The sequence below is a fragment of the Pteropus vampyrus genome, unplaced genomic scaffold, assembly GCF_000151845.1.
Source record: "Pteropus vampyrus isolate Shadow unplaced genomic scaffold, Pvam_2.0 Scaffold16, whole genome shotgun sequence".
NCBI lineage: Eukaryota > Metazoa > Chordata > Mammalia > Chiroptera > Pteropodidae > Pteropus > Pteropus vampyrus.
In genome coordinates this window covers 1129171-1145138 of record NW_011888797.1, presented here as the reverse complement: position 1 = coordinate 1145138, position 15968 = coordinate 1129171, and the positions used below count along the sequence as shown (strand labels likewise).

Genomic DNA, 15968 nt, shown 5'->3' with positions numbered 1-15968 from the left:
TTGAACACTTGCAGGATCTTGTGGCTAAATGGCAAAGTGATGGGAGAGTTTAAATTGCATCACAATATATTGATGGGATGGTTTAGGTTGCATAAGGAAGGAAGGGGAAGGGCAGCAGCTAATAGCCTGGGGAGGAAAAGAAAGAACCATCATAGGATTGGAAATTTTATCTAGGTAGAAGAGCAGCTGAGAAAAACAAATGAGAGGATTGGAAGCATTAGAGGTTTTGTCTGAAAGTGTCATGTTAAAGTTAAGATTTTGGAGGTGGAGTAGGCCTAGTTTAGGACAAGATATCAGATAAGGCCACAGAAGTGAATTGCTGAAGAAGTTAAGGTGTGTGTAGAGATAAATACTACTAGGTCTATAATCATTCCTGTACTGGACATTCTTAAAAGGAAATACAACATCGATTAGACTGTCAGAAATTCTTTTCTCAAATGATAATATTATAAAATGATAGGCTAATTATGTACATCTTTCATTTTCATGGTAAAGCTCAATAAATAATTTTTTGACAGTTTATGTATACCAGGTCTTGAGCACTTGGCATCAGAGGTACAAAGATGGGTAAATTATGGTCTCAGCTCTTGGGAAACTTCAGTGATTCCCATTCTGGAAAAAGAAGCATGAGTAGGATTAATGTAATCTATTTCTAGAACCATACTGCCATTGAAATTTGTGAGATTTGTTTTACTTGGATTAGGCAACTGGGAAAAGATTGAGTTAAATGTTACCTTTTAGGATTATAAATAAATTTATTATTATAAATTTGGAGATTTTTAAAAAGTAAGTTTTAGTTACTTACATTGACAGTATTATCTTAAAAATAATCTCCAATAATTTTGATTTCGACATTCAATATACTAGTTGTTTATTTAACAAATACTTACCGAATACTACTTTGTATCAGGTACTAGTCCATAGTGCTGGGGTAAAAATCTCTACCCTCAATGGAGTTTGCATTTTAATCAGAGGAGGGTGATAGTAAATAAATACATAAATGAAATACATTGTATCAGTTTGTGGTACATGCTACTGAAAAAAATAACAAAGAGAGGGGATAGGAAGTGCAAGGAGATAGCAATGGGGTTTGTAATTTTAAATCTATTGATTCCAGAAGGCTTAATTGGGAAGGTGATATTTGAGAATAGATCCAAAAGAGGTGGTGGAAGCAGATGCAAAGATCCAGAAGTGGAAGCCTGTTATTTTTGAAATATATCCAGGCCATCAATATAGGTGAAGTGGAATGAGGAGTGGAGTAGAGGATGATGAGATCAAAGGCCAGATTTTGTGGGGCCTTGTAATGACTTGGCTTTTATCCGAATGAGATCGGAAGCCACTGGAAGGCTTAGAGCCAAGAGTCACTCTGCAGCCATGTAGGAAATAAATAATAGGAAGGCGAGCACAGAAACAGAAGCCCAGTTAAAAGTGTTAATTATCCAGAAGGGAAAGATATTGGCTTAGACCTAGGTGGATGCAGTGGAGTTGTTGAGATGTCAGATTTTAGATGTATTTTAAAGGTAGAGCCAGAGGATTTGCTGACCGATTAAATGTGATCGAGTGAGAAAGAGCAGTGATGGATGACTCCATAGTTTTGACATAAGCAGCTGGCAAGGTGGAGTTGCTGTTCACTAAGTTGGAGAAGACTGCTGGTGGGGCAGGCTTGTGGAAGATTAGGGGTTTGATTTTGGGTACATTAATTTGGATGCCTGTTAGGTATCTATGGAGATCTTTTTTATTTGTGAACTTATTTAGACTACATATTTTAGTCTGGCAATAATGTCAATGTTTTCTGTGTATTTATCCTTTGATTTATACAATACATAATTACAGCAGAATGAATTGTGAGTTGAATTTTAGGGGGTGTTTTTTGTTTTGTTTTGTTTTGTTTTGTTTGTATGAAGTACACTATGTAGAGCCTCTGAAATCAAGTAGGTGACCATTTCTTTCACATTAATTTCCAAATATACCCTGTATTGATTTTTGCAAAAAAGTTATTTCAGGAGACTGATTTGAAAATTTTAGGTGAAAAGGGAGTTGGATGCTTGTTCCATTGGCTGTTGTAATATCACCTTCTTAGAATCAGAAGGGATTTGTTCCTGTCTATGAGAAGGAAATTATTAATACAGAAATTTGTCACTTGCCCAGGGTTAAGGTTTGACAGGTAGTGTTTAGTGATTAAGTCACTGATCCAGCACCCTTTTAATTTGATTTTTCTATTGCCTACTCAGGCTATTGTTCCCATCTAGTGGCTTGACTTTCTTTTATTCAATTTTCAGCATTTTCCTTATTACTCTTATAGTATTTCATCATCCTGCTGCAGTATCCCTCAGGAGATTCTTTTATTACTTGAGAATCCCTTGATTCAGCAGTTCTTTGAAGTTGTGGAAGCATAATTTCTCCATTTGTTTTTACTTGCATGTTTTTTTTTTGCAATATTACTTTTTGCAATATTACACTTTGCCTTAATCCTACAGGTTCCAGTCTAAATATTTCCCTAATAAGTTGACCTCTTATTACTTATACATGTTTTAAATTTTGCATGTTATATTACTTAGGATGAGTAATTTTATGTATCTATTAAATATTGGTATTTCATCAATCGATATTAATGGCTGGAGCTCAGATTGAATGTAAGTTACAAGTAGAAGTCTTAATGACTATTTCCATGAGTGAAATATGAACAGTTATCATATCAAGACAAAGTTATTAAAGCAAAATTGAGAGTGAAGCAAATATGATTTAGGATATAGTAATTGTTTGATTTTACAGCGATTAGACTTACTGTTGGTCTGTCTGATAATTCACCGACTTATTTTGAGACTTCTCCTAGACAAAATTCATGTTGTATATAAATTTTGAATCTCTATATTAGTCTATTCTTTAAGTCTTAATTTTAGTTATATGTATATATACTTTTTTCTACCCCAAAATACCATTAGGAGAGGGATCTCTGGCTTCTTTTTGCCACTGCTAGCATAGCATCAAGTTTTGGTTTCATTTTCTGTTGTCCGTTTTTAAACCTTTTATAACTTGATGGTTAAGAATTAATATTTAGTAATAGTGGAAAATTCAGAGATTTTAAAATTTGATAAAACTATGTTTTTAGGTATTAAATTGAGTTTCTGTTCCAAATTTTTTTTCTGCTGTGATGCTTTATCTATAAATGAAATGTACTATAAAAAGAGGCATCAAGAGGCATCCGTAATATGTAACATTTATCTATTTGCAACTTTAACAGAAGTAGAGTCAATGAGACAGAAGTAGTCTAAGTCTCAGAGAAACTCGTATAGAAATAATGAATTAAAAGCACACAAACGACAGCTTAGTGATATAAAATAGATAGTTATTAAATCTCTTTTGACTACAGCATGCATACCAAAGGAATATTTAAGGCAAGTATTTAGAGAAGTTAAGGGTAACTTAGGTCCTTCAAATTTGGCTGCAATTTTATTTTTCACTATTTTCCAGTACTACACTTCTCCTTTTTGTTTTTTTTACCCTTTTTTTTTTTTTTCAGCCATCTGCATCTCTTCACGACAGGGCATTCTCTCAGGCTTCATTTTACTTGTACATCTTCCATGGGCAACTTTAGGCTAGTCTTCATTGGTTGTCTTTATTTTGAACTTCTTTAAGTCTTAAAATATATTGTTTGTTTTATTAAAACAAAAGCTTCATGTTTATTCTGTAGATTGTCTTTAAAGGCAAATTCACCCTGATAGGCTTTGAATTTTGAGGACGGTGACTGTGCTTGTCTAGTTTGCCATTGTATCTTTAGCATCTGCCACAGTACTGTGGTACATAGTAGTTGTTCAGAAACATTATTAGTTGACTATACTACATTAGCTTTCATAGAATAAGTAGGGTATAAATTGGTTGCCCTGAATTCATTTTTGGCTGGTTTAAAAAGTTGACTTGTATCCAAAAAATTTAGATTAAAATGTTTTTTTTCTTTTTTCCCCTGATAAATGTTATAGTTATCCAATTTACTTTTGAGTATACAGATATAGTTTATTGCTGATCTCTCTTCGGTTTGTGGGTTAGTTTTCATAGGAAACTTTATCTTTCTCTTGGAAATGAAATGAGGATTATAGTTTTAACTGGGCCTTTTGGCAGTTAAATTGACAATTTGTGTTTGTAAATTGCTTGTCATTTAGAGTGCTTGTCCTAATTGGTTTTATTTAATGTTGAATTATACAGTTCAGTTTTTATAACTTTTGTACAATATAGCTATCTCATTTTTGTTAATTAGCATTTTAATATAAAATTTAAAAAATACATTTTAATAGAATAGTAGTAATTCCAGTGATAGAAGGAATGAGGAAATCATAAATGATTAATTTATCTTAGAATTTAAGCAGTGTTTGCTTTTAGTTAATCCAGTGTGAAATACAACTGTATTTTTAAAAAGTGAATCACAGCTAAAAATTTTTATATCATTCCTTTCCTCTTCCTTCCCTTAAACTTGCTCCCTTCTGTGTCCCCTGTGTACCCCCATTCCCTGCAGCGATCCCTGCTGGCTGTGGTGGAGATTGGTGTGCTGTGAATTTCATAATCACCCAAATGAGTACCAGAGGAGTCTAAGAAACCCTGGCAACTGACTACTTGCTTTCACCAGGAATAGGGACCTTTTGTCTGAAATTTCCTGCCCTCAGGTAATACTTCTATTCCCCATCGTTTTGTTTTCTCTCTATAAATGCAAACACTTATTATGCCCCACATAAAGATACTTAGAGAATAATTGCTAATTCTTAGTGTTTTAGTCAAATATTGATTTCATTTTTTATTTTTTAACTATGTAGCTTATAGGCTCATGCAATCACTTAGACTATCTTTTCAAATATATAAGGTTTGGCAATGTACTTAAAACCAGCTCTTCCTGATGTTGCCAAGAGAGTTTTATAACTTAGAGTCAGCTATTCAGAATAGCAATTAGCATTTGATCTACTCTTTAATGGGTAAGATTTCATAGTCTAATATAACTAATGACTTATGAAGGCTCTTTTGATAAAGGATATTTTAATCGGTTTGTCACTGGACTTAAGAGTTTATTTTGTGTATTTAATGTTAATCATAATCTTTATCAAAGAGATCGAAATAACTCATGAACAGCACTGAAAAGAGAATTCATTTTTGAAGACTATAAGGGCTCCCCACACCATTCTTCTCCTCTCTCCTGCCCCTTTTTAAAATTCATTATCAGAGAAAGCAATTATAAAACCAGATTCTTGTGGAAATGACACTGAATTTTTTTCAATTTAGGACTCAATGAAAAACCTAGAAACTCATGTCACTGAACATTTCTCATGCTTGGAAAATATATCCACATAAATACTTTGAACCTTTTCTAAAAGTCTAGTAAGACAGACATGAGCAGAATTGTACAACTCATTACATACATACCCGAGGAGTAATGGGGCAGTTGATAAACTTGTTGGCCATATGTTAGCTAGCAGTTTTATAGATATGATGATGTATTGTTTTTCTCGTCTGCCTTGATTCCATGCTGTCTTTTGGGTATCTGGATCTCTACCACATTACTAAGAGAAAGATGACAAGCTTTAACCTTAGGTACACTATTAGTGAAACCACTGAGGTTCTCTGTAGAATATTGAAAGTTAAGGATTTATGTTGTTTATAATGTCATTCAGGGATGGTTCTGATTTTGTATAAACCTCTAGCAAATCCTCTGGAACTTTTGCTCCTGAAGTATTGTCATAACTGTAGTCTTTTGCTTTTTCCTAACTGTACCTCCTTAACATGTCTTTTTTTGGCCTGGTTCGTGCTTAGCGTATTGAAGATGAGGGGTTATCATTTTATTTTAAGTTTAAACCACAGCTATTCCTTCGTTTATTTAAGTCACCTACCAAGTTTAATTCCTTTTTCTTTACTTTTCATTTCAATCAATTATAATTCCTTTTTATTTAAATAACTCTTGAATTTATCTTCTTTCCCCTGAACCTAGCACATAGCAGACTACTTGTCACAAAGTAATATTTGAATAATAAGATTTGAATATTTCTGTTTTCACTACCCAGATCTAACTCATAATTTTTTGTGTCAGTTGTAACTAAGTGTTCTCATTTCCTTCTGGTCTCATAGTCCTTTATTCCATCCTTGGCACTGTTACTAGAGAGAGCTTTCAAAAATGCTAATCATTTAATTCCTCAGTAGAAACCTTTTAATGGCTCATATTTAAGGTTTTTTCTTAAGTGTGTTTATAACAGTAGAATTTTTTTTTTTTTTTGTCCACAGAAATAATAAATTGAACTTTATTGCATAGTATAGACAAAGTAGAGTTCCTCTACTTGAGTCAGTAATTAGGGGGCATCAGCTGTCATAGTCTTTCTTTTTTTATTTTTTCTCCTACCTGGGTTGAATTATAAGCAATCTTTTTTTTTTTTTTTAATTGGCACCATACTAATATGTAGGATGAAACCCACATTTCTTGACATGGGATAACAAGAGTCCTTCATAATTTGACTTCAGTTCATCTTCGAAGGCTTAGCATTCATTTCTTTCCAAACTATCTGTTGGCATTATACTTCATCTTTGCCTACTGTGTGTGATCTTGTAACCTTCAACATGCTGCTGCTCTGCTTGAAATGTCCTCCTCTGCTCTATTCACCTGGCAGAAACTTACTCTGAAAAGCAGCTCAAGTACTGCCTGCTTCTTGAAGCCTTCTCAAAGAAGTATTCTTTTTAATAGAATTGATCCCCTCTTCTTTTGTACCTCTATCTTATCGTATTCTCATTTTTATTGTAATATCTGTCACACAGTGCCTGGCACATATTAAGACTTTAATGTACTGTAATGATTTGTTTATGTGCTTGTCTCTAATGATAAACTGTGAGGTCTTTGAAAGCAGTTAAGTATGTCTTAATTATTTAAGTTACTCAAGAGCCTAATCAGAGCTCAGTTTTTGCCATGAGGGTATATGTATGTATAGTTGTGTCAGATCTTCTAATGTTTCAACAAAATTCAGAAACCTAGATTTCAATGTATGGTCTACAAATCCAGGTTTTTTAAAACACTGCAGGCCAGACAAAACATATCTGTGGTAAAACAGCTCACAGGCTACCAATTTGCCACCTGTTCCATTCTTTAAATGTTTTCGTAGAAAAACTGGTTAGACAAGATTGGTTGATTTTCTTTACATGCATATTGTAAAAATAACCAAGCCAAACAAACTCTGTAAATTGAGAATGCTCAAAAAAACCAAGATAATTCACTATGTGCATACCTTCTTTGATCCTTGTTCCATTAACACTCTAGGTTTCATTAAAAATAATAATAACATTTATGCCATAAATATTTAATAAGCCTCACAAATTGACACTGAGAGCTCTTTGAGGGTGAAAATTGCCATATACTCCTATGTTGCCTAGTAAATGTTCAGTAAATATTGTTGAATTGAAAATTGATAGGTATGGTAATAGAATGGTAATTGATCTTAAAATATCTTTTAAGTCAAATTGTACAAATTTGATAATAGTTTGGGGGTTCAGCCTTGGTGTGACCTCGAACAGTTGACCTAACCCCTCTGGGCTTCACATTCTCTACTATAAAATAAGGACTTTGGATTAGAGGAACTTTTTAGATGCTAAAATTCTGAAAGTATTTGATATTCTTTACTAGTATGAGGGCTGCCTGTGGCTCAGTTTTTTTTTTTTTTTTTTTTTTAACTTGGCTTAAAATTGTTTCTAATATCTTTGGATGACAAATGTAATGGTATAGTTTTCAAAAATCCATGGTTCAGATACCTTAAAAAATCTTATTCCTGTGTATTTTATTGAGTTAACTAGTTTATTCTTTTTTATTGAGGTATATATACACCTACATATATAGGTGTGTATGTATGTATATATCAAGGTATGTTCATGATAAATTACCCTTTTGAGGAGAGAATTCCCAATATACAGAGTTTGTTTAGCTTAATTATTTTTGGGATAAGCAAGTAAAGAAAATCAACTAAGCTTTGGTTGTTGGGAGCTCTTTATTTGGCTCCTGTGTTCCTTTTATCGATTTTATTTTTTATACTGGTCTTATATCCTGTAACCTGCTAAACTCATTTATTAGTTCTGGAAGCTTTTTCTTTTTCACTCTCTCTTTTTTTTTTTTTAAGATTCTGTAGGTCTTCTCCATAGATAGTTATATTGTTTGGGGAAAAAGACAGTTTTACTTCTTTTCCAAACTTTCTTTTATTTTTTTTTCTTGCCTTTTTATGTTGGCTAGAACCTCTATACAATGTTACATAGAAGTGGTAAGAGCAGACATCCTTGCTTTGTCCTTGTCTTAGCGGAAAAGCAATTTAGTCTGTCATTGTTAAGTGTGATTTTAGCTGTAGGGTTTTCATAGATGGCCTTTATAGTTTTGGGGAAGTTCTCTTCTGTTCCTAATTTGAGAGTTATTTTTCCATGCATGTTGTTGATTTTTGTCAAATGCTTTTTTATGCCTCTATTGAGATCATCGTGTGAGTTTACTTTTAATATGGTGCATTACATTAGTTGATTTTTGAATGTTAAACCAGCCTTCATTCCTTGAATAAGTACTTGGTCATGATGTATTATACTTTTTATATATTGTTTATCGTAGTGGGTTATAGCTTGCCTTATGAAATTAGTATAGCAGGTTGCAGTCACCATTTTGAATGAAATAGACTAGAAAATATCAGACCGTATTAAACTATTGCTTCATGAAATTTTTTTTGTCCATTGTGTGTGTACTAGATTGTAACATAAAGTATATTTCTTGACCTAACACATAAACATTTTTAAAAAATAACAACCTGAAGATAATAAGGCATAGAGTAGGGCAAGAAAGCAGCTAGCTCTGAGAGAGGGGTGCCAGATTAAAGGAGGTACAACTTGGGCAAAAAAAATGGTGTTGGGTAAGGGAAGAAATGAGAAATATGGGTTTCTTTAGAAAAGCCTCATCACTTTCTGAGTTTTGATTGAATGAATTTTTCTGGCTGCATGATGAAGCCCATGGACTGTGAAAGGATGTAATTAGTTGCAGATTAATAATAACTTAATGTTCTTAGCCAAAGGACTTGGCAGTCTATCAGATTTTGAGAAGTCTCGCCAAGAACATCCTCTCTTGTATAACTTTAACATGTGGTCTTAAGGTACTTTTCTCGAAATATTGTTTTGAATAAAATCAAGCAGAAGCTGTTAAATTTGCTTATACAAAGATATTTGTTCTTGTAATATCTCTTCAATATGGAGAATTTAATCCTTGTGGGAGTACACAGACTTGAGATACTAGCTAGTGATTTCAGTTATTAATTCATTTCAAGGGTATTGGAGTTGAACTCAGTCGGAGAGAATGGAACGTGGTGGGGGAATAATCTTTACGGTACCTTTAAGTTTTAAAATAGTAGATTTGTGTTTGTCTCTCAGTTGTACTCCTTTATTATTTGTCAGCTTGATCCTAAGGTAGTGCCTTAGTTTCAGATTTTGAAGAAAAGAATCTGATTAAGCAGCCTAGAAGCCTTGTCAACCTTGAGATCAATAAGCTTTTATCCAAGGAAATATGTTTAAATGTCTTAGATTTGCACCTTTTCTCCGGTTATAGCCTTTCTCTGGGAAGATAGAATCACTAGTAATTGGGCAGCCACCTAAGAGGTGTCTGTTTATTAATAACGAGTTAATTTAATTAAATAACTTAAAAATCAAATTATGGTATTGAAATAATTTATTTTCCAGATGGTTAAAATTAATCCTGTTTCTTTAGGGCATTGGTTCTTAGCCTTTTTGATGTCTAAAACTCTCTTTTGATGATACAATAAAATATATTACACCCCTTGAAACCCATCCACAAACTTTAAGAATGCCTACTTTAAGTTTTTTAAACAATTTAACATACGTTGTTAAGTTCTCTGTAAAATCTAGTTGTTCATGTTATCGCATGAAATATCATAGAATAAGGATGAATCTTTCTAATTACAGCTATTATTTGAGAAAAATATTATCTAGTAGCAGAGCCTATTCTTAAGTTTAGAAAAATAGTAGGTAATAATGTGAATCTCTAACATGTACAGTGACAGGAACCGTAAACATTTTACGGACAAAGTAAATAATTCAAGAAATGCATATTTGCTGGTGAGGTTTTAAAAGAATGTTCCAGAAGTTTATTATATGAATGCAAAGAGGTAAATATGAAAGGAGGTAGGTTAACTATGTCAGAAAAGGGTTTTTATAAACTATGTTCTAAGATTCTTTTTAGCCTCTAGGATTCTACCCTCAGTTATTATATTTAACCTGGAGATGATTCATTTCACAAATCTGTGTCAGGTTGCTTTAGCAAATAAAACAACTGTATGATCTTTGTTTTTATGATGTAGCTATAAAATGAATCTGATGAAAGTTCAATTAAATTATGACTAAAATTTATAGTAATATCATATAAAATATATATCTTTCTGAATTATGATCTACTACAAACCTAGTGTTTTGTCAAGCTAAAATTTTTTTAGAAAATTTTGGTCACTGGTTATGTAATGTCTCTGTATTATTCACATTCCAATTTAACTAGTATCTTAATAATAGCTACTCTAACACTCACCGAGTTTTCCTATGTGTCAGGGACAGTTCCTAGCATTTTATATGTTCTAATTCACTTAATACTGAGAACAGCCCTATGAGGCAGGTATTATTATCCTCATTTTACAGGCAAAGAAATTGGGGCTTAGAGAGGTTGAGTGGTAAGTGGTATTTTTCTTGCAAAGCTGGGATTCTTGATTTCTCATACATTTATGCTGTGTTCTCTTAAGCAAATTATAAGCCTTGATTATATGGACTTAGCTTTCTTTGTTTTGCCCTAAATGTTTACTTAGCACAGTGCTTTGTACATAATTTAGACTTTAATAATTATGTATTGACTGTAAAATATAGAAATTAAACCCGTTCTTTCCATTTGCCTGGAAAATTTATTCCTCTAATTAGCTGTTTTTGTTGTAAATACTGAAAAAACTAGTAAACTTATTTTCATGTATTATGTGCAGTTAAGGAAGATTATGGATAAAATGGAAGCTTGTTTTTATATTTTAAGTATGTTTTAAAAATTGTTACATTGTTAAAAATATGAGAAAGTTAACCATTGAAAAATATACATTCACATTAAAATTTATTTTATATGGTACTAATGTTAGGATAAAGAACACATTTATTTTAAAATAAACTTCTTTGCATGCCATAATATACGTAGTAATGAAACATTAGTCTATGTCCTGAATTTTAAAAATAAAAATATCAGTAAGAGTTGCGCCATTTTTATCTTTATTATGTGATATGACTTCTGTGCAGTAGTTGTAACTTTGACATATTGAGGTCAATCAGCTTTTTCTCTTATTCGTGTCTTGAGTCTTTCTTAAAATATCTACTTGGGTTTTATATAGATTTCATGCTTCCATTCTCCCCACCACCCTCATCTCCACCAGATAAATAATTATTCAGAGTATAATTCATTGACATAGATTTCTACCATTTTTTAAAGTTCAGCTTTGAAATGGTTATATAACTTTTTAGAGCTTTAAATAGTTCTTTAGAGAGCTGAAATGGTTTATTTCAGATAACAATTTATTTTCTTTAGGATCAGGCCCAGTATCATAACCCTTCTCAATTATAATATTTAAAAGAGTAATACAGTTATCTGGGGACTCTGAATGGCAATTCAGTCCAAAGAGCCCGCAGTAACACTTGGAAAAAGCATAGGTTGACATACAGCTTTTCCATGCAATAATGCTCTTTTGTGAGCATTCTTCCCTTCGCTTGCCTAGTGTACACTTAGTGAAAGCCTGCTTTTCCTATATCAATTAAATTATGACAAATTTGGGAAACATTTGTGCAAACTGAAAGATATGTTAGTTAAAGTCTAACATATGAATAATAGAAATAAATAATTCGATATATATACTGCCACCCAATGTAAGAAACCACCTTTCTAAGAGCTGTGAATATGTTACCAATATATCTTCAGCTTTCTATTTAAAATATTTTAACCGATCAGCCATATTAATATATTTTCAAGATTAGCTCCATAGCTCAGCCATTTTAAAATCCTCTTTGAATAATCATGAACTTTTGATATTGCTCCAATTAGAAATATAATCAGTGTGTTAATACTTTAAATAGAAAGAGGGATGGAGAAAGAGAAATCTTAATTGGATATTTGTTTTGTATGAGATGCTTTATATATTATTTTTAACCCTCACTAAAATCTTTTGAGGTTGGTGTTATTTTCTGCATTTTACAGATGAGCACATTGAGACAGAGTGGTATGACAGTAAGTGGCTACATTGGAATTTACACCACCTGACGTTAAGACCCACACTCTATGCAGATGTTATTCCTTTGGTATGAACTAATTTGAAGATAGAATTTCTTGTGAATGACATATACTTTAATCTTTCCATCTTTCACTTTTACTCATCAGTCCTGTCTTTTAGGGTTTCTGTTGAACTTTTGTCTTTGTAAAAGTAATATTTGCTCCTTATACACTTAAACATACAGAAATGTATAAAACTGAAGAAATAAATCTAAAATCTCACCAGCTATAGGTGCTCTTGATATTTGAGATCTTATGATGCATTTTTTTTTTATAATTGAAATCACAGTGTATAATTTCGAACATTGAATTTCCACTGGATATTTTTATATGATTGGGGAAATATATTACTTGATATGTATATCTCATAATTATCATAATATAGCACAATTTAAAGGGATTACCCCATTTTGGACATTTAGCTGCTTTCACTTTTTTCCCTTTGTAAATGTCATTGAGTAGAACATTCTTGTACATACTCAACCAAGATGTTGCCTGATTTCTCCACTAACCACCCCCCTCCCATATGCAAACACACAAATTCCACCCTGGCCAACACTACAGATATATAATCAGATGTTGTGTTTATGAGTTACTCAGATCTGTCTTTTTCTGAAATCTGCCCTTATGTCTGTCCTTCCTGTCTTCTCCGTGAGTAAAGTTGCAGTATTTTTGAAGTACAGTTAGGTTCATTTGTTTCAGTTTGCTTTCAGTTTTAGGTGTTCTCCTCTTCTCATTCTTGTTTTATTTTATTTTTTACATATACGGAGTATTAACTTGCTTTCTGAAGTCAAAACTGTTCAAAGACAACTCCTCCTTTTGTGTACTCTATCTGCTGTCTTACAATCAATGATTTTTTAAAATTTTCTTTTATTTATTTTTTTATTAAATTCATTGGGGTAACATTGGTTAATATAATTATATAATTTTCATGTGTACATTATAATTTGACATCTGCATATTCGATTGTATGTTTACCACCCAAAGTCCAGTTTCCTTCAGCTACCATATATTTGATCCCTTTTACCCACTTCACCCTCCTCCTATCTCCCTAAATTTGACTTCCTTTACTCTACCTCCTAGCTCCTCCTTCACCCCCTACCCTCTGGTAACCACTAGTCTATAGTCCATGTCCATGAGTCTCTGCCCTGTTCATTTGGTGCTTTTAGGTTTAAATCCCACATATAAGTGATACCATGTGACTTTCAACTTTTTCTGTCTGACTTATTTCGCTTAGTATGATTATTTCAAGGTCCATTCATGTCGTTGCAAATATATTTCATCTCTTCTTATGGCTGAGTAATATTCCATTGTATATATGTACCACAGCTTCTTTAGCCAGTCATCTATCGTAGGACACTTGGGTTGCTTCCATGTCCTGACCACAGTGAATAATGCTGCTATGAACATTGGTGTGCAAATATCTTTACAGATATGAGTTTTCAAGTCTTTGGGGTAAATACCCAGTAGAGGGATTGCTGAATCATATGGTAGATCAATTCTTAGTTACTGTTTTCCATAGTGGCTGTACAAATTTGCAGTCCCACCAGCAGTATATGAATGTTCCTTTTTCTCCACATCCTCTCCAACATTTGTTATTACTTGTTCTGTTGATTATAGCTATTCTAACAAGTGTGAGATGGTATCTCATTGTGGTTTTGATTTACATTTCCCTAATAGCTAGCGATGTTGAGCATCTTTTTATATATTTGTTGGCCAAATGTATGTCCTCTAGGGAAAAGTGTCTGTCTGTTCAGGTCCTCCGCCCATTTTTTGATCGGATCATTTGATTTTTGTTGTTATTGAGTCATGTGAGTTCTTTGTATATTTTGGATATTAGGCTCTTATCGGAGGTGTTGTTTGCAAATATAATTTCCCATTTGGATGGTTGTCTCTTTACCTTTTTGACAGTTTCTTTTGCTGAGCAGAAGCTTTTTGATGTAGTCGCATTCATTTATTTTAGCTTTTACTTCCCTTGCCTTTGAGGTCAAATTCATAAAATCCTCTTTAAGTCCAAGGTTCTTTAGTTTAGTTCCTATGTTTTCTTCTATGCGTTTTATTGTTTCAGGTCTTATATTCAGGTCCTTAATCCATTTTGAGTTAATTTTGACATGTGGTGATAGACAACTGTCTAGTTTCATTCTTTTGCAGGTGGACTTCCAGTTTTCCCAGCACCGTTTATTGAAGAGGCTTTCCTTTCTCCACTGCATGTTTTTGGATTTTTGTCGAAAATTATTTGCCCATATAACTATGGGTTTACTTCTGGACTCTCGATGCTGTTCCACTGGTCCGTGTGTCTGTTTTTCTGCTAATACCATGCCATTTTGATTACTGTCACTTTGTAGTATAATTTGAAGTCGGGCAGAGTGATGCATCCAGCCTCATTCTTTTTTCTCAGGACGGCTTTGGCAATTCGGGTTCTTTTGTGCTTCTATGCAAATCTGATGATTTTTTTGTTCTATTTCTTTAAAAAATGCTGATGGGATTTTGATAGGGATTGCATTAAATCTGTATAGTGCTTTAGGTAATATGGTCATTTTAACTATGTTGATTCTTCCAATCCAAGAACACAGAATATCTTTCCATTTCTTTGTATCTTCTTCGATTTCTTTTAATAGGGTCTTGTAGTTTTTGTTAAATAGGTCCTTCACATGTTTCGTTAAATTTATTCCTAGGTGTTTTATTCTTTTTGTTGCAATTGCAAAAGGAATTATTTTTTCCACTTCTTTTTCTGACACCGCATTATTAGAGTATAGGAACGCTATGGATTTTTGAATGTTGATTTTGTATCCAGAAACTTTACTGTATTTGCTTTTTGTTTCTAGTAGTGTTCTAGTAGTGCATTTGCTAGGACCTCTAATATTATATTGAATAACAATGATGATAGTGGATAGCCTTTCCTTGTTCCTGATCTTAGAGGGAAGGTTTTTAGTTTTTCACCATTAAGTATAATGTTGGCTAAGGGTTTGTCACATATGGACTTTATTATGTTAAGGTACTTTCCTTCTATACTGATTTTGTTAAGTGTTTTGATCATAAATAGGTGCTGTATCTTGTTGAAGGCTTTTTCTGCATCTATTGATATGATCATATAATTCTTATTTTTTCATTTGTTTCTGTGGTGTATCACATTAATCAATTTGCATATGTTGAACTATCCTTGTGCCCTTTGGATGAAGCCTACTTGATCGTGGTGTATAATCTTTTTAATATGTTGCTGTATTCGGTTCGCTAGTATCTTTTTTAGGATTTTTGCATCTGTGTTCATGAGAGATATTGGTCTATAGTTGTGTGTGTGTGTGTTATCCTTACCAGGTTTTGGTATCAGAGTAATATTGGGCTCATAAAATGAGTTGGGAAGTATTATCTCCTCTTCGATTTGTTTGGAAGAATTTGAGGAGAATAGGTATTAAATCTTCTTTGAATATTTGGTAGAATTCACTGGTGAAGCCATCGGTCCTGGACTTTTACTTTTTGGTTAGGTTTTTGATGATTGTTTCAATTTCCATACTGCTGATCAGTCTATTTAGATTTTCCAGTTCTTCTTGATTCAGTCTAGGAAGATTGTATTTTTCTAACTACTGGTCCATTTCTTCTAGGTTATTAAATTTGGTGTTATATACTTTTTCATAGTATTCTT

General features: G+C 32.8%; 1 protein-coding gene across 3 annotated transcripts in view; it reads left to right on the top strand.

Moving 5' to 3' along the window:
- UHRF1BP1L (UHRF1 binding protein 1 like) overlaps positions 1–15968 on the top strand; it is a 73668-nt gene that overhangs the window by 5369 nt on the left and 52331 nt on the right. The window contains exon 2 of one of the 3 annotated variants that reach the window (XM_011386571.2): positions 4508–4655. The exons of the other annotated variants lie outside the window; for them this stretch is intronic. The gene's annotated coding sequence lies outside the window, so the exon portion shown is untranslated. The remainder of the gene's footprint in view (positions 1–4507; positions 4656–15968) is intronic. 3 annotated transcript variants of the gene reach the window in all.